Below are 17975 nucleotides of genomic sequence, written 5' to 3' on the forward strand. Positions count from 1 at the left end.
TTCTACTTTTTTAATACTGAAAAACATGTCTGGAATATGGCTCATTTTTTTTTTGCCACTTTGTTAAAGACCCGGCTCTCGGCACGCGAACTCGGGCGCGCTCCCAGCTTATGATGTGCTCCCTTGGACATCCTTAGTGGAAATCCATGAGTTCTGGCTACTTGGAAACCCAAGCCATTTGACATACAATGAATCACCCTTTCTCCTAATTACCTTCTCTACCAAATACATGTCCTTATACTTGGTCTTTAACAACTCCTCTGTATAGAAGCCTCCCCTGATTATATTGCCATTTTCATCTTTCAAGATATAAGTCACAGGCTTTGTATTCTTAACTTCTGCTATTGTAAATAGTTCCCCTGTCCAATTTGGAGTATAACCTTTACTAAAAACATGTTTATACTTGGAAATCCTTACGCTATCGCCTACCTTATATCTTGGCTTTTTAACTTGCTCTACTTTAGAAGTCAACCTCTCATGCACAAATTTACTATTCTTAACATTTACTTGGTTAGGCTTCATTCCTATAGATCTATGTACCTTATTATTATATTTTCGAATTAACTTTGGAAGTAAATCCAACCATTTATAACTCCCCTGAGCACTAAATTCCCTATATAACCAATTCTTTAAAGTTCTCTGAAACCTCTCCACAATTGCAGCCTTAGTTGTAGAAAATGTGTGATAGTGATTAATATTTAATTTTTTCATTAGTTTGCTAAAATATTGATTAAAAAATTCTTTTCCATTGTCAGATTGAATGTTTTTAACCCCCTTTGGTAGAATGGTTTTAATGGCTTCTGTAACCACTAACCCTGTCTTATTCTTTAGTGGAGCAGCATAAGCTTTTTTAGAAAATGTATCTATTAAAGTTAAAATATATTTATTGCCAGAATTTTCTCTAGCATAGTTTTGCATATCAATTAAATCTATTTGTACGGTTTCATTTATACCTAATACTTTGAAAGACCTTCTTATGAAATTCTTTCTTGCAGGTTTATGAAGTTCGTATGCAATTTCATTCATTTTTTATAACATCATCCTTTCCTGTAACTCTAAATACATCACCATTAGCCCCAATCAATAGATTATCTTCCATTCTTTTAAATACATAGTTTTCTGGTATATATGGTCTATTATCTATATACTTAAATCCACTCAAAGATGTGGGGTCAGCAACTAATAAATCAGGATTATATTCCATCAAATTAAACTTTTTTTCTCCATATACAAATTTTGATCCATCGTAATGCATAGATTGTGACATTAGACAAATATCATCCAAATGTTTCCCCTCTGGTAGATTTCTTATGAATTGTTTTTTGGCATCCCAACAATATAGTTTTTTATTATAAGTTATAGTCTGTTCTTTTGTAACACAGTCAGTGTCATCAATGGCAGGTTTAACACGTACTAACCTTTTATTATTAAAATTCCAATAGCCTACTTCCATTTTTGGAACTTGTGAAACATTCACAGCATCTTTACTATCTGTACCTTCCATCAAATTGCTAAGTTTCTGTTTCTTAGCATTCCAAACACCATTCTCTGATTCTAAAAATTCATAATTACTATCGTCTTGTACAAATTTACCATCTTCTTTTCGTATTAAAGTCTGTTGTAAAGTGGGCACATCATTTAAACTTTCACCCTTTTCCACATTAGTAATTTTCCGTTTTTTAGCATTCCAAATACCATTCTCTGATTCTAAAAATTCATAATTATTATTGTCTTGTACAAATTTACCATCTGTTCGTATTAAAGTCTGTTGTAAAGTGGGCACATCATCTAAACTTTCACCCTTTTCCACATTAGTAATTTTCTGTTTTTTAGCATTCCAATTTTTATTCTTAGATTCTAAAAACTCATATTTAGTTTTACCTTGTAAGAAGACATCACCTTTTCTAGTTAATGTCTGTCCTAAAGTTGATACATCATCTACAAACTCCCCATCTTTAACATTACCAATTTTACGGTTTAAACCATTCCAACTATCGTCTTGTAAATTTAAAGTAGGTTCACTACTAGCCCTAGGTTCTGCAGGCTTATTATATGGATTATATAAACGATAAAATTTATCTATAAACATATTTTTATTTAATAAATAATTCCACTTTCTCTCAATTCCTCAATAATGGAATCTATTTCATTATCCACTCCTGAGTTACCGGCTTGGCGACTTAGCCAAAGAAGTCTTAACCTATTTACAAGCTCATTAGGATCATCCCAATAAATATAGTCTATTTTATTACCAGTCACTTGTCTCAAACCTTCACCAACAGATTTAAAAAGAGGTTTAATTATATTAAGATATTTAGTATGTCTATTACTTGAAATTGGTGCACCATCTTTGTAACTCTTTAAATGTCCATTTGTAGCTTCCAAAATTTCTTTATAGTTTTGCAAATCAGCCGGAGTATAATCCTCAGGTTCTTTTAAAGTTAACAATTGCCACAAACCTTTTGTCCCCTTGTAGGTTTTATTTGCAATTGTAACATCATCATTGGCAATGTCAACTTCCTTATTTCCAATAAAAAATTTATTTGCTTCTCGTCTAATACCATATGTAGTGTCTGTCATACTACTTTTACTGAGGTAATTTCCTAAATAGTCTGATGCTAAAAGACCAAAATCTAATTTCTGTGGGGTGGATTGCTGTAATGGTTGTAATCTTGGTATTATTGGTATTCTAGATGGAGTCATTGGGAGAATCTCTATTCGAGGCCTCTCTGTTTTGGCGATTTTTTTTAATTCTTGTAATGGCTCTATTAAAGGTTGGAATGTTTGAAACCTCTCTTCAGCCTCTAGAAACTTGCCACGTTTTAAAGCTCTATATTTCTCTCGTATTTGATTTGCAGAGTCAACCAATTCTTGTTGAATGTTTTTCATCTTTTATTTACATTTTATTTATCTCATTTGACAAAGGATTGTACTCAAACACTTTATCATGTATTATCAAACAATATGCAGATGTATTTGCTGGCACATTTTCTGCAGTTTCAATCTCTAATTTAATATCAACAATTCCTTCCTTTACTGTTTCGTTCTGTCTAGAACAGTCTATTACAATTAGTGGATATTTCTTCATAAACTCAGCCCTACTAATCATAGGATCTGGGATAGTATTATAGTAAGTCTCTCTAAACCTCATAAACATCTCATAAGCTTTAGAGACATCTCCATTTTCAAAGTCGAGATTTAAATCACTATAAGGATAATATTCAGAGTTTAGAAATACTTTGAGATTTTTTAACTTACAGTGATCAAATTCATCAGTTCTTTTTCGTGCACTATTATCCCTAGCTGTTTGGAAACCAAATATAATATACCTAGGCTTCTCCAAACTTGAAGATGTCTTTACTGACCATGTATGTCTTGTAGTATTGGGATATGATGGAAGTTCATGCAACTCTAAGCTTCTAAATGCAATTTGCAAATTTTTATTTTGCAATAACATCTTTTGTAATTGTAACTTCTCCCCATCTGATGGTATTACATGTGGCATCACCCATTGAATTGAGTTAAGTATAATTTTGGGAATTGCATCAGCAGTACCACTGGCTGGAGCACTAGTGGTTGTTAATATACAATTCAAATCATTTTTGGATCTTTTCAACACCAATTCTTGTTTGACATTTACTAATACCTTATTAAAATCCTCAAATACACCCATTAACAGTTCTAATGGCAAACAAGTACTAAACTTGCCACTTTTATGGAACTCTTTTAAATTCGTGTCAGAATCAAATGCCACATTTGACAATTTAGTTGTTTTATTGTAAGAGCTCAATATTTTCATAAGACTAGAAATTCCTGGGTTTCTTACAATGTCTATTTCTTTACCTGCGACTTCATATCTAATTTCATCAAATAAGAATGCAAATGCATTATTTATAAAATGACCTTTATCATGATTTTCAATTTCTCCCTTAATATACAGATAACTCCTACATGGGAGAGTTAGCAAATCTTGATTATTAATACATATTCGAATTTCATCAGAATTATTTATTGCCAAAGTGTTATGGGGAACATAGGAGTGATTTGTAATTTTAACCACACTATCGTCGAATTGGGATTTCCCTGTAACGTCTAGAAAATCTTCCATTTTTATTAATAGAAAATTTTAACTTTAGTCCTATTGATCGTAGGAACCTAGCATTTTGTATACTTATAGATAAATTCTTATAAATTCTCATATCTTTTTTATATGACAAGTAATTGTAGTTTCTTCTCCATTAAAGTCAATTGCCTTGTCATGCTGATCGGCAAATGTAATACTGACAACATCTAAACTTCTCTTATTTACAGGAAAATATATAATATTTCTTGGAACTTCAATAATTTTGTAGCCAGGAGGAGCTTCTGGATAAAAGCTATGTATGGTGTGTGATTTGTTTCCGTTTAAATAGGACCCGTTTGCAATATTACATTTTACTCTAATCACATTTACATTATTAATGTTTATTTTATTTGTAGATTCAAACTGAACACCAGGAGTAGAAACACCTTTAAATCCCAATAAAACAGACCCTAAACATGGTTTTGTAAAATCAAACACGTGGCTAGAAAGTAATGTCGCTTTCATAGTTTTATTATTAGCTGTAAGGAAAAAGTCTGGGATTTGCTTTTGAATTTCCTTTGCAAGCTCAACCACCTCATATGTTCCTTCAGAAATTTCTATTGTAACTGGAGCTTTGTGGTCATAATAGAAAACATCATCACCTTCTTCAATGGTTAATTTGTTGCCTTTAAGTTGATTTAATTTTGGAATAAGCCCTTTGAATAAAAGTTTGACTTTAGTATTAATTAATGCTTCTCCATTCTTATGTATTATAACTTTAAGTTTACCATCTAATAACTGGTTTAAATCATCAACTAAGATCTCTCCCTTTGGTAATGTTTTTTTCTCTACTTTGTAATATGTTAAAGTATTAAGTGGTTTTTTTACATTAAATATAGAATTATAACTTTGAAAATCTACTAATCCAATTACATAATCATCATTTAATTCTATGGGAGGAAAGAACACTGACTTTAGCTCTGGCTCTGTACCCGAAAATGTTATAGTAAATGAATCCATTTTTATAAACAAAAATTTTTTATGAATGATAAACATAAAATTCCACAAATAGAACTATTTAAATCTTGTATTTGATCGGTTGTATAGAATATTTTATGTCCCTCAAAATATTTAATTACTTCTTTTGGAGGTTGGATTCCAAATGGGTCAAAATAAATTACAATATCTTTATTTTTACGATATGCTGTCCAATGTGTGCCAGATGAACTGTCTAAATTAACTATTCCGCACTCTTTTACTTTTGGTGTTAGATTTTTTAGCTCGTTTTTTAGGTACACCCCCCGGAAGTGAGGCACGTCTTTTGCGGCCTCTAACAGCTGGTAGTTGTCCATCTTTTTTATTAAATTTTAATCCCATTCCCATTTTTGCTTTTGCCTTCATCAAATTTGTCACCGCATAAGCTGCAGCTCTTTCAGCAAGATTTGCGTCATTCGCCGTTACTCTAGTCCAAGCTAAGTCTGCTAATCTCATGTCTGCTTTGTTCCGAGCAGCGGTATCGGGATTATTCATGTAGAATATGTCATGCTCTTTACAATAAGAGTCTAACTTATTTTTTGGAGGTACATTTTTGGCTAGATTTTGACGTATATTCGTTCCAGGTCCACAGTACCGATATGATGGTATGTGAAGTGGAAATGAAAGATTATTTATAAGAGTATTCAATAGCCCTCGACCCCTGTAAGGCTTTAAGAATAAACCTTTGCCTTTTTTACATGTTTTCTTATTATTTTTCACCATTTTTATTATATAAAAAATGTCTTTTATTCAACAAAAACATAAATTTAAAATAGTACATACTAAGGAAAATATACCAAAGAAGTTGGGTCTATTTCCTACCAATATTCGATGTGTTATTTGTGGTCCAAGTGGAAGTGGGAAGACGGTTGTAATTTACAATTTAATTGTAAGAAAGGAAGGATTAAAATTTACAAACTTATATTTAATATCTAAATCTTTAGAACAAGAAAAATATAAAAAAATAACTGAAATATTTAGTTTGTGTGACGAAGTGAAATTACACACGTTTACTGACTGTGAAATCACACCAAATGATGTAAAATCACAGTCAGTTGTTGTATTTGATGACATAAATAGTCAAAATATTACACAATTTTTTTCAATGGGTCGACATAAAAATATTAACTGTTTTTACTTGTGTCAATCTTACAGCAAAGTACACAAACATTTACGTGATAATGTAAATTTCCTAATATTATTTAAACAAGATGATTTAAATTTAAAACATGTATATAACAATCATGTTGGTAATGACTTTTCATTTAACCAATTTAGAAATCTCTGCCACCAATGCTGGGATAAAACTAAATATGGCTTTTTTGTAATAGACAAAGAAAGGTCAAAGAATAATGGCAAATATAGATTTATGTTTGATCAATTTTATAGTGACCAAGTGCAAGCGTATTGATGCCATCTTCTAGAATAAACCTCTTGTCATCGTCAAATGATAGTACTTTCTTATTCATAGTTAAGGTTTGAAGATGATGATTTGTAGATTTAATTCTTGTCACATTCTCATAGTAATCTTGTCCAGTGGCAAGACAGTTCAAATAATGTTGATGTCTAAGGAGATGTTTAACTGTAGCACCATCAGCTCCTTTAGCTTTCTTCACCTCTAAAGCTTGTTTGTCTTCTTCATATAACCATTTTAGAGGAATATAAGAATATAACTTTGGTCTTAAACCACAATATTCATACATAATATGACCATCTAATTCGTCTTTAAACTTGCCTGTGACTTTTTTATTTTTATCAGAGTATAAGAAATGGTCTTTACTATATCCAGAGGTATCAAAATAGTGCAAGTCACATTCTATTTCCTTGTAAAAATCCTCTGTAACTATAGAATACATTAAAGAATCTGTATCTGTCATTAGAAATCTTTTATTCTTAAATTTTGACATATAATTATAGTGGAAATCATACATTATTACTTTACTAATATCCAAAATGGTCATTCCCAAATATATAGGTTTATTAAACTTTACAACTAATTTATTTAAATGTATAGCATGTAAATTGTTATCGAACTTTTTGCTACAATCAAACCTTGGATTATTGACATATTTTGTTAATAGTGATTCATCCTTGAGATATATATCACGAAACTTGCGTTGGTTCATAATTGTTCGACCAAAGAGACTATTATTTAACAATTTGTAAAAGTCTTTTTCGAACTCATTTTTAGCACATTTGCGTTTTTCAATATTAAAATTAATATAGGGCGCAAGCCATTTGGACTGTCTAAATTTTAAAATTCTATGGTATTTTGTAGCAACCAAACCCAATTCCTCATATTTTTGTAATGCTTTGTAATGTAAAATATATTTAGTTTTGTCATTTAAATTAGGTATTAATTTGCCACTCATTTTCTCTGGTGCTAATGGGTAGTCATTATGTAAATCATGTAAGCTTTTATCATATTTTAAATCAACTTCTAAAATGTATCCAAACTCATCATTTTGATTGTTTTTGTATATTTTGTAGTCTATCTCATTAGTCCAACGAAATCCATCCACGGGTAGTGTCTCACACATAGCTGTGGAGTATAGCGAGTTACAATCTAAATATATTAAATAGACACTCTCTTGATTGGGGTCATAATGTTCACCCATATATCTATTATTAGCTTTAGCGTAACGTGTGGAAATCATACTGACTCCTCCTCTGATTGCACTTTCTATGAACAAATGCATGTCAATATCTTGAAATAATTGTAATTTTATACCAGTCATTCTAAGACAGGCCTCCCATGTTAGTCCTGGAAGTGAATACATATGTACGGGGTCAAGTTTGTAATCTTTTAAACACAGGTCTCTAAATGTCTCAAACACATCAGCCAGTAGCAATACATCTGTTTTAAGATATAAATCATGATATTCTTGTAAATTGTTTATATTAAAATGGGTCCAGACATTTTTAGCATGTTCATATTCATTGGGAGAGATATGTTCTTTAGTTAAAGTACTGTAAAATGTTTCAATTGGGGGTAGAGACTCTGTAAACTTATCTGGTCCTGTCATATATTCATAGGGAAATACGCCTTTGCGTTGTAGTAGTGGATTGTCTATGAATCTAAATGTATTTAAATTGGAAGCTAATTTGTATAATGGAAGGGATAGAAAGTTGTAGGAATCCAAAAATACTAAATCATCAACAGAGAATGAAATGTACTTTTCCATATCCTTGGCTATGCAATTTAATTTACGATCAAACTTTCCCAAGTGTTGCATTATTAAATGTCCATCATAATTTTTCAAGTTATGGAAGAATACTGGTATTTTCTTTGTTACTTTATAGTTTAAATTACAATCATTGTGGGCAGCTCCACGGTATTGGCCATTTGAATGACAATGTTCCCGTACCCTATCAAAATATAGAGGCTTTTCACAAATATGACAATGTGTTGAGTTTTGGAAAGATACCTCTTGCTCAGGAGTCATTACAAGGGGAATATATATCGCCATTTGACTTTTAATGAAGTCATAAGTCTCAAATAACCTTTCGAAAAACACATCCATAACATTTGCACCACTATATAACTCTTCAGAAATAATCTTAGAATCTCTCACTACAACGAATGCAAATCCCGATGGAATATGTATATTGGAGTTTATAAAGCACTCAAAATCAGCATAAATTACAAATGGGGCTTTAAGTTGATATTTATAATTTTTAAATTGTAATGTATCTTGTTTAGACATTTCCACTCGTTGGGCATCAAAGTTTTTACAATATGTTATATGACGCTCCAATTTATCATTAGTGTAAAAATGTTGTAAACAGAACCTACAAAAATACTTCTTATGGTCATATTTTGTAGACCGTAGCATTAACCTATCAAAATCACGAATTAAACAGTAATGTGATTTACGACCTTGTTGTAATAATAATAGATCTATGTGAGCATTACTATTCAGTTTGGTTCTTCTTAATGGATATATAAATTTTTGGTCTTCAACTCCAAATACATTAACACTTATATTATTTTGTCTTTCAAATTTATCTATATCAGATATTTTAACAGGATACTTTATGTTTGTCATATTTAACTGATTTTCATAGGGTGTATATTTCGATACCCTTTCAGCATGTTCATTGGAGTTCCTTGGATGTAAAGCTGCTAAAATTGACCAAAGGAAGCATTTATTATCAGCATTCTTTATATTTAAAACTGCTTTTGTCAATTTAATACTTTTTGGTGTGGGGATATATGACTTTGGAGTTAGGGGCTTATACTTGTAAACGTGCAACTGCCAATATTTAGTATAGTCATATATCCATCCACTACCTTCGGCTTGGTATTTGTGCATGGAAGTGTCAATCTTTAAAAGAGCATTTTCAATTTGATGCTTTAAATCTCTCTTCTCAATGGTTAGGATAGTAAGGCTTCTAAAATCTGCAATACATTCTTTTTCATGAACTAATTGTCCATTTTGATCCATTGAATATTTTATAAATTTGATTCTCCTTACTAAAGTCCATTTTATTGGCAGAGGACAAGATTGAAGAGTATTTTCAAGGTCAGCTCTAATCGACTCACCAATAAATTTAATCATTGTGTATGGACAATTATTGCAAAAATTTCTATGTCTTCTAAAATGACCAACAACATTTTTCTTACAAAAACTACAACTCTTGTGATTTTGTAATATATGTGATTTTAGAGCCATGTTATTATCACAGATTATATCACAAACTTTGCACAGTTTCACCTTCATTTTATGTATTACCTTGTAGTGGCGAATCAGGTTACTTTTGTTGGAGAGCAACACGGAGCAGTGTTGACATGACGGCTTCATGTTTAGGAATGAGGTCTCGGGCTGATGCCACCTCTATATATAGACTTTTGGAAAATGTCAAAAAATTGTAACCAGATTTTAAGAGATTTCAAAATTTTTTACTAGAAATTAACAAATTTAACAAAATTCAACTAAACATTTCTTCAACAGAAGGTCATCCACCCAAGACTTCATCAAGAGCTGCCACTAGAGACGAGAAGCTTGACCATGAGTCGGGAGCAAGAAGCCTGACCATGGCATGGAGTGCGGCCGCGGTCGGGAGCGCGCCCGAGTTCACGTGCAAACCTCAATCGATTTTGAGAATATACATGTGAATGGATGTGGATTTGAAATGAAATAATATAGATATAGTGTTATACAATGGTATTGAACATTTATATAGGCTTGTATAGGCCAAGAGCTGGATTTTTTAAAAAGTGGCCAAAAAAAAGCTCACCATTTCCAGACGTAATTTTTAGTATTAAAAAGTAGAAAATTTATATAGGGGTGTATAGGTCGAGAGCTGGGTCTTTAAAAAAGTGGGCAAAAAAAGCTCCTGGGGCTTCGGACATTTTTTTCGCCGAAAATTTTAAAAGTTCTGGGCCAAAAAACGCCGAAAGTGAGGTCATATTCTGGTATTATATCTACTCTAAATTTACACTTATGTGGGTCAATAAATAAATAAAATAGCTTTTAAAGCTTGATTTCAAATATATATATAGGGAATAAGTAGGAAATAAGGTTTTACAACTATATAGGGATTTGTGGGCAAAGATCAGGATTTTTGAAATTAGTGGCTAAAAAATGATCCTCAATTTTTCTCGTAGAAAAAGTACAAAAATGCCAACATATAGCCTCTAAAACGTCTCCAGTGCCCCTATAAACGTCTCCATATCCTCTAAAAATTGGCCAAAAAACGCCGAAAGTGAGGTCATATTGCTATATTATATCTACTATGGATTCAACATATTATAAAGTAGATATCTTCTGGAGCTTGGATCGGAAGTAAGGAAACATAGGTTTACACCAAATTAGGTCATTTATTCATTCAAAATTTCTTTAAACAGGACTAAAGAACAATTAGTACGTAGATAAGATGTGTGTGGATTAAAAATTGAATGAAGATATTCAACTATCCTATCAGGTGCACCTTGATTTGTTTTGCCTTATTTTATCTTATTTTACAACTAAATGTCGTATTTCAACTATTAATTATTTGTTAAGCTTTGTTATTCGACATTTTTGAGCATGCTGTCATTTGATAGTAAATTTCAAATTCTTAATGAAACTGTTCTTGACAATCTTTTATAAAATCAGCAATTCTTTCGTAATTTAAATTACAATAAAAATAAAATGACGGATATCTTAAAACTTTGAATTGAACCAAGTTAATTTTGTTCAAAAGTTTGTCTCTTCTACTTACAAATACCCATGCCTACCATGTTTAGTTAAACGGTTAAACATAGTTAGACAAATTCAAAATAAAAAAAATATTTATGTAAAAATAACAAGATGGCGGATATTTGTGAGGGTTAACCCACCTATCCATCCCATGTTAATTTCTTCAACTTAAGTTATATTTTTCTAAGAAAGTATTAGAGTTAGGGATCTAACTTTGATGTTACTGAAAAAGTGTATGTTAATGAGTAATTACAGCTAATAACCCTTTTGAAATAAAATCGAGTGTTTTTTTACAGCTGCTTTTATTAATTTGTTAAATAATATAAGAAGTTTAATAAATACTAGTAAACCCGTGTGGCTCAATGAGCCTATAGTAAGAAACATGACGGCGAGGAAAAGTTTGTGCTTAAATAAGAGTAACTGTAGTAAAACTCTTAGAGTTATTACAAAACTTGTTTAAAATTGATTTTTGATCTATTTAATTGAGTCGTGAAGGTTCTCATACCTTTCTGCTCTCAGTTTGTTTTAACTGATTACTTCTAATGAGTGTCTCAATTCGAGTGAACATGTCTAAAATATGTCACAACTAAGTTTTTCCAGCATGTAGAACTGAAGAAAACTGTTACCTCACTGATAATCTGTGTTAAGTCAATTCAAGTTGGGTCGTTATATTTCTTTGTTTCGAGACATCCCTCTATACTCCGTTCAAACAGCCGTGGCACCTGAGGGATTAGGAGGCCCCAAGGGTTTCTATGGGTTCTCCTAATCCGTCAGGTGCCACGGCTGTTTGAACGGAGTATAAACCAAAAGATTTTCTCCATAGGGGCATCCTGAAAAGTGGTGCGGTATGAAAAATGTAATCTGTACCATTTTTAAGGAATACTACAAACTCTGGATCAAACTCTGGATTACCAACTGGACAGCAATCTGCATTGAATACAAAGTAGCAGCAACACCTTTGGAAGTTGGTCAACTGTAACGTATTTTAATGTGTTGTCTGTCAGTCTGAGTATATGCCCAGCATCAGCACATTCTCAAGTTGTTCAGTAGAGTTTCTCTTAATACCTGTCTCAAAGTTTTGAAAGCTTTAAAATATGGATTTATTTGTCGAAACGGGCTTGATAACTCTTGTATAAGATTTTGATAAAAATCTTCATTTTCTCTTATTGATCATTTTCTCTTATTGATCATTTTCTCTTATTGATAATTTTCTCTTCTATTATTTGCCTCTGCCTCTCCTGAATAAGAGAAAAAAACTTGACCGTAGAGACTGTAATTCCGTTGGCGTTGATTCCAATTCTGTAAATAACGTGACCATTGAATGCAAACATATACAGCCCTTCTCTTGTTTTGGTCTAATATTGCGACTAACACTACTCTTGTCCTGTTAACAATAGTAACATGTTATAGTCAATATCAAAGTTATTATCTACACCAAAGAACCAGTCATAGGTTTGTTCTTCATCTACGATATCAGCTTTGAATCTGAATGTTGTAGCTTTATCTGAAGTGGGCTAGTTGTCTGTAGACTAGATGTCGCTGAGCTATCAATTACTGATGCAATCTCACAACAGGTTTACATTACGTTCAAGACTATCGTACTGCCCCTTGCAAAAAAAAAAACGTATACATAAAACAATAGCTTTTTTATTGTTAGCTTAGTTTTTTTGGAACAATAAGGGAACAACTATACTCCTCCTCTAAACCCCTTTTTCTAGACTAGTAACGTAATATGCTATTAAACATCAGCGTTATAGTAACATAAACTCGTTCTACAAGCTGCAATAACTGCATGAGCAAGTCCTTCTTTACAGCCTCTGGTGGTGTCGACGACTAATGATGTTTCACCGATATGTTCCCAACCAATGTCTCAGTGAACGAATGAACAAATATGTAGCGTGGGTGTGAACGTGTGGGCCGAATATAGAAGTGTCAGGCTATTGTTCATGATAGACATTATGAAATGGTAATCAGTAAAACCGTCCAGTCACAGAGGTCCACTCGCCACTCGCCACTCACCACTCTGGGGCTGACACACAATTAATCTGTACAGACAGACGACATGTCCGCCATCACACGCTACACTGGCTGTCACGTGACACACATAGGCAATGGTGGGAGAAAGAATTAAATATAATGTGCAAACGTAAAAGCATTGACTATTGGATACAGAAGTAAACATCCCATCTATGACCAGTTGTCACAATATTTTTACTAAAAAAGAAACAATGTAGTTTTGTGGTCCAGTCACAGAATGCACTAGTGTCTAAAATTCTATTTTATACCTTATATTTTGTTACTGGCATAGTTGATGGGTCATACCATCTGCTATAGCCCCATAGTAAGTCGTTCCGTCAGTTTGACTTGGTAAAAACGTGTATTAACAGAAATTAGCAATTTAGGTCAGCGCAATCTGTCGATGGATCACATCAACTACAACGAATTTACAGTAATTAAAAACTGGTGACAACTTTAACATGGTGATGGAATGTCTAGTTGTATAGCCGTCAAAGGTTAAAGCAGAGCCATTTTCCGATAGTTAGTAGAATATGCGCAGAAGTTTTGCGTAATATGTGCTAAATCCAGATTATTTATAGATCGCCCTGAAGAAGGATGCTACAACGCATCCGAAACGTCGGCAAAGTTTTCGAAAGTCAACGACGCAACGCAGTTATTTCCCTAAAACAAAGATTCGACATGTGTGTTGTTTCCAGAGACCACATAAATATGCCAGAAGAAAACTTACTACATGTATTTCAAGGGAGTGCTAAAAATAATAGAGTTTAAACAAGTGATATAAGTTATGTATAGCCTATATATAATAACAACTCCTATTGAAATTTGATCGAACCATGCAACTCCAACTATTTTGGGTTGGGATCTATGACGTCGACTTTCATAACTCTTATAAAATCAAATCAGTCAGAAAATTGTTTGATTTAAAAGTGGAATATTGCAATATATCAAATATAATTACCATTTTAAAAGGGTAAAACACAAAAAATGACTCTTTTTGCTATTAAGTTTATATATTTTCAAACTTAGTTCCGACAATTCAAGTTTTCCTACAGTTACCTAACAATGTACATGTTCTCTCACTGATTTGAGAAAGCAAAGTGGCCAATTCGCTCATCAGTGAGACAATGTTAACATTGTCTCACTCTAATTACTTTGTCTCACTCCAGGATTTGCAACGTGAAGGCACGAAATAGTGAGCGCGTAACATGCAGGCAACGTCGTATGCGCGCGAAATACGTTGGCAGCACTGGCTGTAAATCAGCTGGTCAGCTGTTGTACTGTTGTATTTGTCACTTCACATTAAATGTTATATTAAAAGTTCACTTCTGTGTAAAAATAGGTTATGTTTCTTCACCAATTTATTTGTTTTATGGTAACTGTAGGAAAAATATAATGTGCGACTCGAGTACAAAGTGCAATTGCCTCACTCGAGAAACCATTCCTCACTCGCCTACGGCTCGTGAGTAAGTATTTCTCTCGAGAGAGTCAATTGCTCCCTTTGCTCACTAGTTGCACAAATAACTATTCTTTGTGATTGGCTTTACCTTCAGCATTAATTTATTTGTACTGTGGTGGCTGACTGTGAACATCAACCATGGTACTTTTCTCTTGTTCATGTATTTTTATCGAAGGCGTATTTAAAAATTGTATATGATGCTTTTAATTTTAAGATCAGTTTGGTAAAGGGCTATAGTTGAAATATTCTCATGGGATTCTCATGGTTTTAGAAAACATTAACTTTTGCGAGTAATCTTTACAACGGGGAACGATTCAAAGAAAAAACGACTTATTTCACGAGCATTAAGGCTACTCTAGATTGCGCTAGAGTTCATCAGAAAGCGTAGTCTAACTTGACACTAAGAATATATTATAAGTGCTCACTGTACAAGTATTTATTGATCGGCGGAGATTTAATATTCTTAACGATATTCTAAATACAGTGTGTAAACTATGCCATTTTGGCTAGGTGTGAGATATCCACCTCGGGTTTGCATCATTGTGTTTCTTTTGACAAATCCTTCAAAATGATGAGTCACTCAATAGGGGTTGCTATTTGAAAAACATAAGTCACCCCCTTCGCTGTTATGGGGGTTAAAAAATATTTTTTATGTAAAAAATTGCAAAACCTTTGTTAACAGTTGTTGCCACAAACAGAATATTTCTATATATTTCGGTTTTAAATATACACATTTGATTTAATACTTAATTTACACACTGTATAATACCAACGTGGCTTCAGTTTTGTTTGTTTTAGCAAATTTTCCATAGTGAATAAGATATTACCGTAGATCTCATGGTAAAACCTGGACCCAGGACCAATTTCCTTTTCGTTTGATTCTCCAGATGCAGAAAAACTATTCGTTCGAATTTATAATATTTATTCATATATTGTGTTGTTAGCACCATAGCTCGATTAAACATTTTCTGATTACGATGAAATTTGGTACAAACTTTTAAACCTACGTTTATTTTTAGTTTGCACACTAACCTATGGGAACGGGGTTGTATAGGCTAAAAGTTTATTATCAGCTTCAAACATCTTATCACAACGTATACAAATAGTATTGTTTGCTACAACTCTTTGAGTACTTCATAATAACAAATATTTAGCTGTTGAAAAAGTAGACTGTTAAGAGCTATATCGAATTTATAAAATATTTAAATAAGTTCATGTTTGGTAAGTAGGTAGTCTAATAATCATCCGAATTAGGTTTGAAGAGGGGCACTTGTACATTCAACAAAATAATAACTAATAACATAATTTAATAATACAATTTCCAACGAATAAATAATATATTTACAGTTGATTGATGAGCTGTGTATCTTGTAACTCAATACTGTATATCCTTGGTACGTCGTATTTGAAAGTAGGCACAAATAACCCGCTCTATGCACGGGAAATATATTTTTATATAATATTTGGATTGAAAAATTTACAAACTAATTACCACTAAAATACAGAATCGAAATATGTAATGGTTAGGGATAGCTAGAAGTCTAAATGAATATTTAAAACAGTTTTTTTTGCTAAATAATTTGAATTTGCATATACAGCATTTGGTTTTACAATGCTTAAATACAATTGCAATGTTATAAGGAATTTTTTTAATTGTCTGCACAAGCCGGATGGAGCAAAGCGAAATACTCTATATTCAGTAAAATATTGAGTTTTTTAGTATGCATGAAATATCACTAAAAATAGGAAATCCATTTTAAAATCTCAGGTCTTTGGAAATTAAAGCAAGATCTTTATTTACAAATTAGACGAATTTCTCGTATCAAAACAATATTACACAGCAACCGTTTAGATGAAACTGCGCACAATCTGCATGATTTGATTTACAAATATTTTTACACTTAAAATTCATTACAGCTATTTTACTTTTACTCAGGTGCAAGTTGAGCTTAGTTGATAATTAACTTGACCAATCATCGTTTGGGACTCTGCAAAGACTTTATTCCAATTTTCCCCACTGATTGTAAAGCTAACATCATCTGCAAATATACAAAAATAATGACTTTGACCCACTACAAAAAGGGATATTAGTAAGGCATCTAAATAGCATAAAAATAGTGCAGGTCCCAATCAAGACCCTTGTGTCACCGACATTTTCATTATTTACCAACATTATGGTTTACCGACAGACGAACATAAAACATAAAGAAAATACGAACTATCAACATACGTACACGTCCCTTGTAACATGAACAATCTAGTGGTACTATACAGAAACATTTCCCTAACCTAAGTTCAAATTTTCATAGCATATACACTCTAACACAGATTATGGTTGCGCCAAAACGTGTTATAGTACTTTGACAGTTAAAAAAAAAATGAAATGAAATAACATTTATTTCCCAACTGGCATAATACATTTTGTGGTATTTACATAATAATTATACAATCCTTAACGTAAAAAAATATAATAATTACAAAAGTATAATACTGTATAACTAAATGGCACAAAGAGAAAAAATAAACCTTATCAAATTAAAAGGAAAATGTCTACATAGGCAGGGGCCTGTGCGTAGACATGAGTTGCAGGTAAATTGTATAGTGGGAAATGTAATCGAGTGTAATTGTTATAGCACGTCTTGCTGAGTAAAATTTTTATCCTGCTTGCTGGAACTGGACTACGATATTTTCCTTAACTAAAAAGAATCATGATTTCTCTTGATCAGAAATCAATGAGTTCTCATTGCGTATCACAGTTTTTTATTGCTAAAAAAAATAATAGTGCTGCACCCTGTTGGTAAATCTTATAAATTTTTAATGCTTTTGCATATCATAGAACCATCTCTTTTAGTTGACACAGCTGGCAAAATTTGTTAATTCCCTTTAAAAATATGAATACTCATAAAATTAACATGGGGAACTGCAGAGCCACTGGGGCGGAGCCCGAAAGGACTTTTGGGATAGGAATATGCCTATATGTTAATCGGGAATGTGAGCTATCATCATGCCAAATTTCAGCCCAATCCGACCAGTACTTTCCGCGTTTACTTGTCACAAACATACATACATACATACATCCAAATTTTTTCATTTATAATATTAGTAGGATTTAAAATTTCCTATCAAACGACACCAAGTTCAAAAATATTGAATACAAAATAACTTAAATATCACAATTTTGAGTTGTAAAATGAGAGAGAGCTAAGATAGTCATGTT

Source organism: Macrosteles quadrilineatus, unplaced genomic scaffold (genome assembly GCF_028750875.1).
Source record: "Macrosteles quadrilineatus isolate MER2022 unplaced genomic scaffold, UCM_ALF_1.0 Scaffold_3__2_contigs__length_128488019, whole genome shotgun sequence".
NCBI lineage: Eukaryota > Metazoa > Arthropoda > Insecta > Hemiptera > Cicadellidae > Macrosteles > Macrosteles quadrilineatus.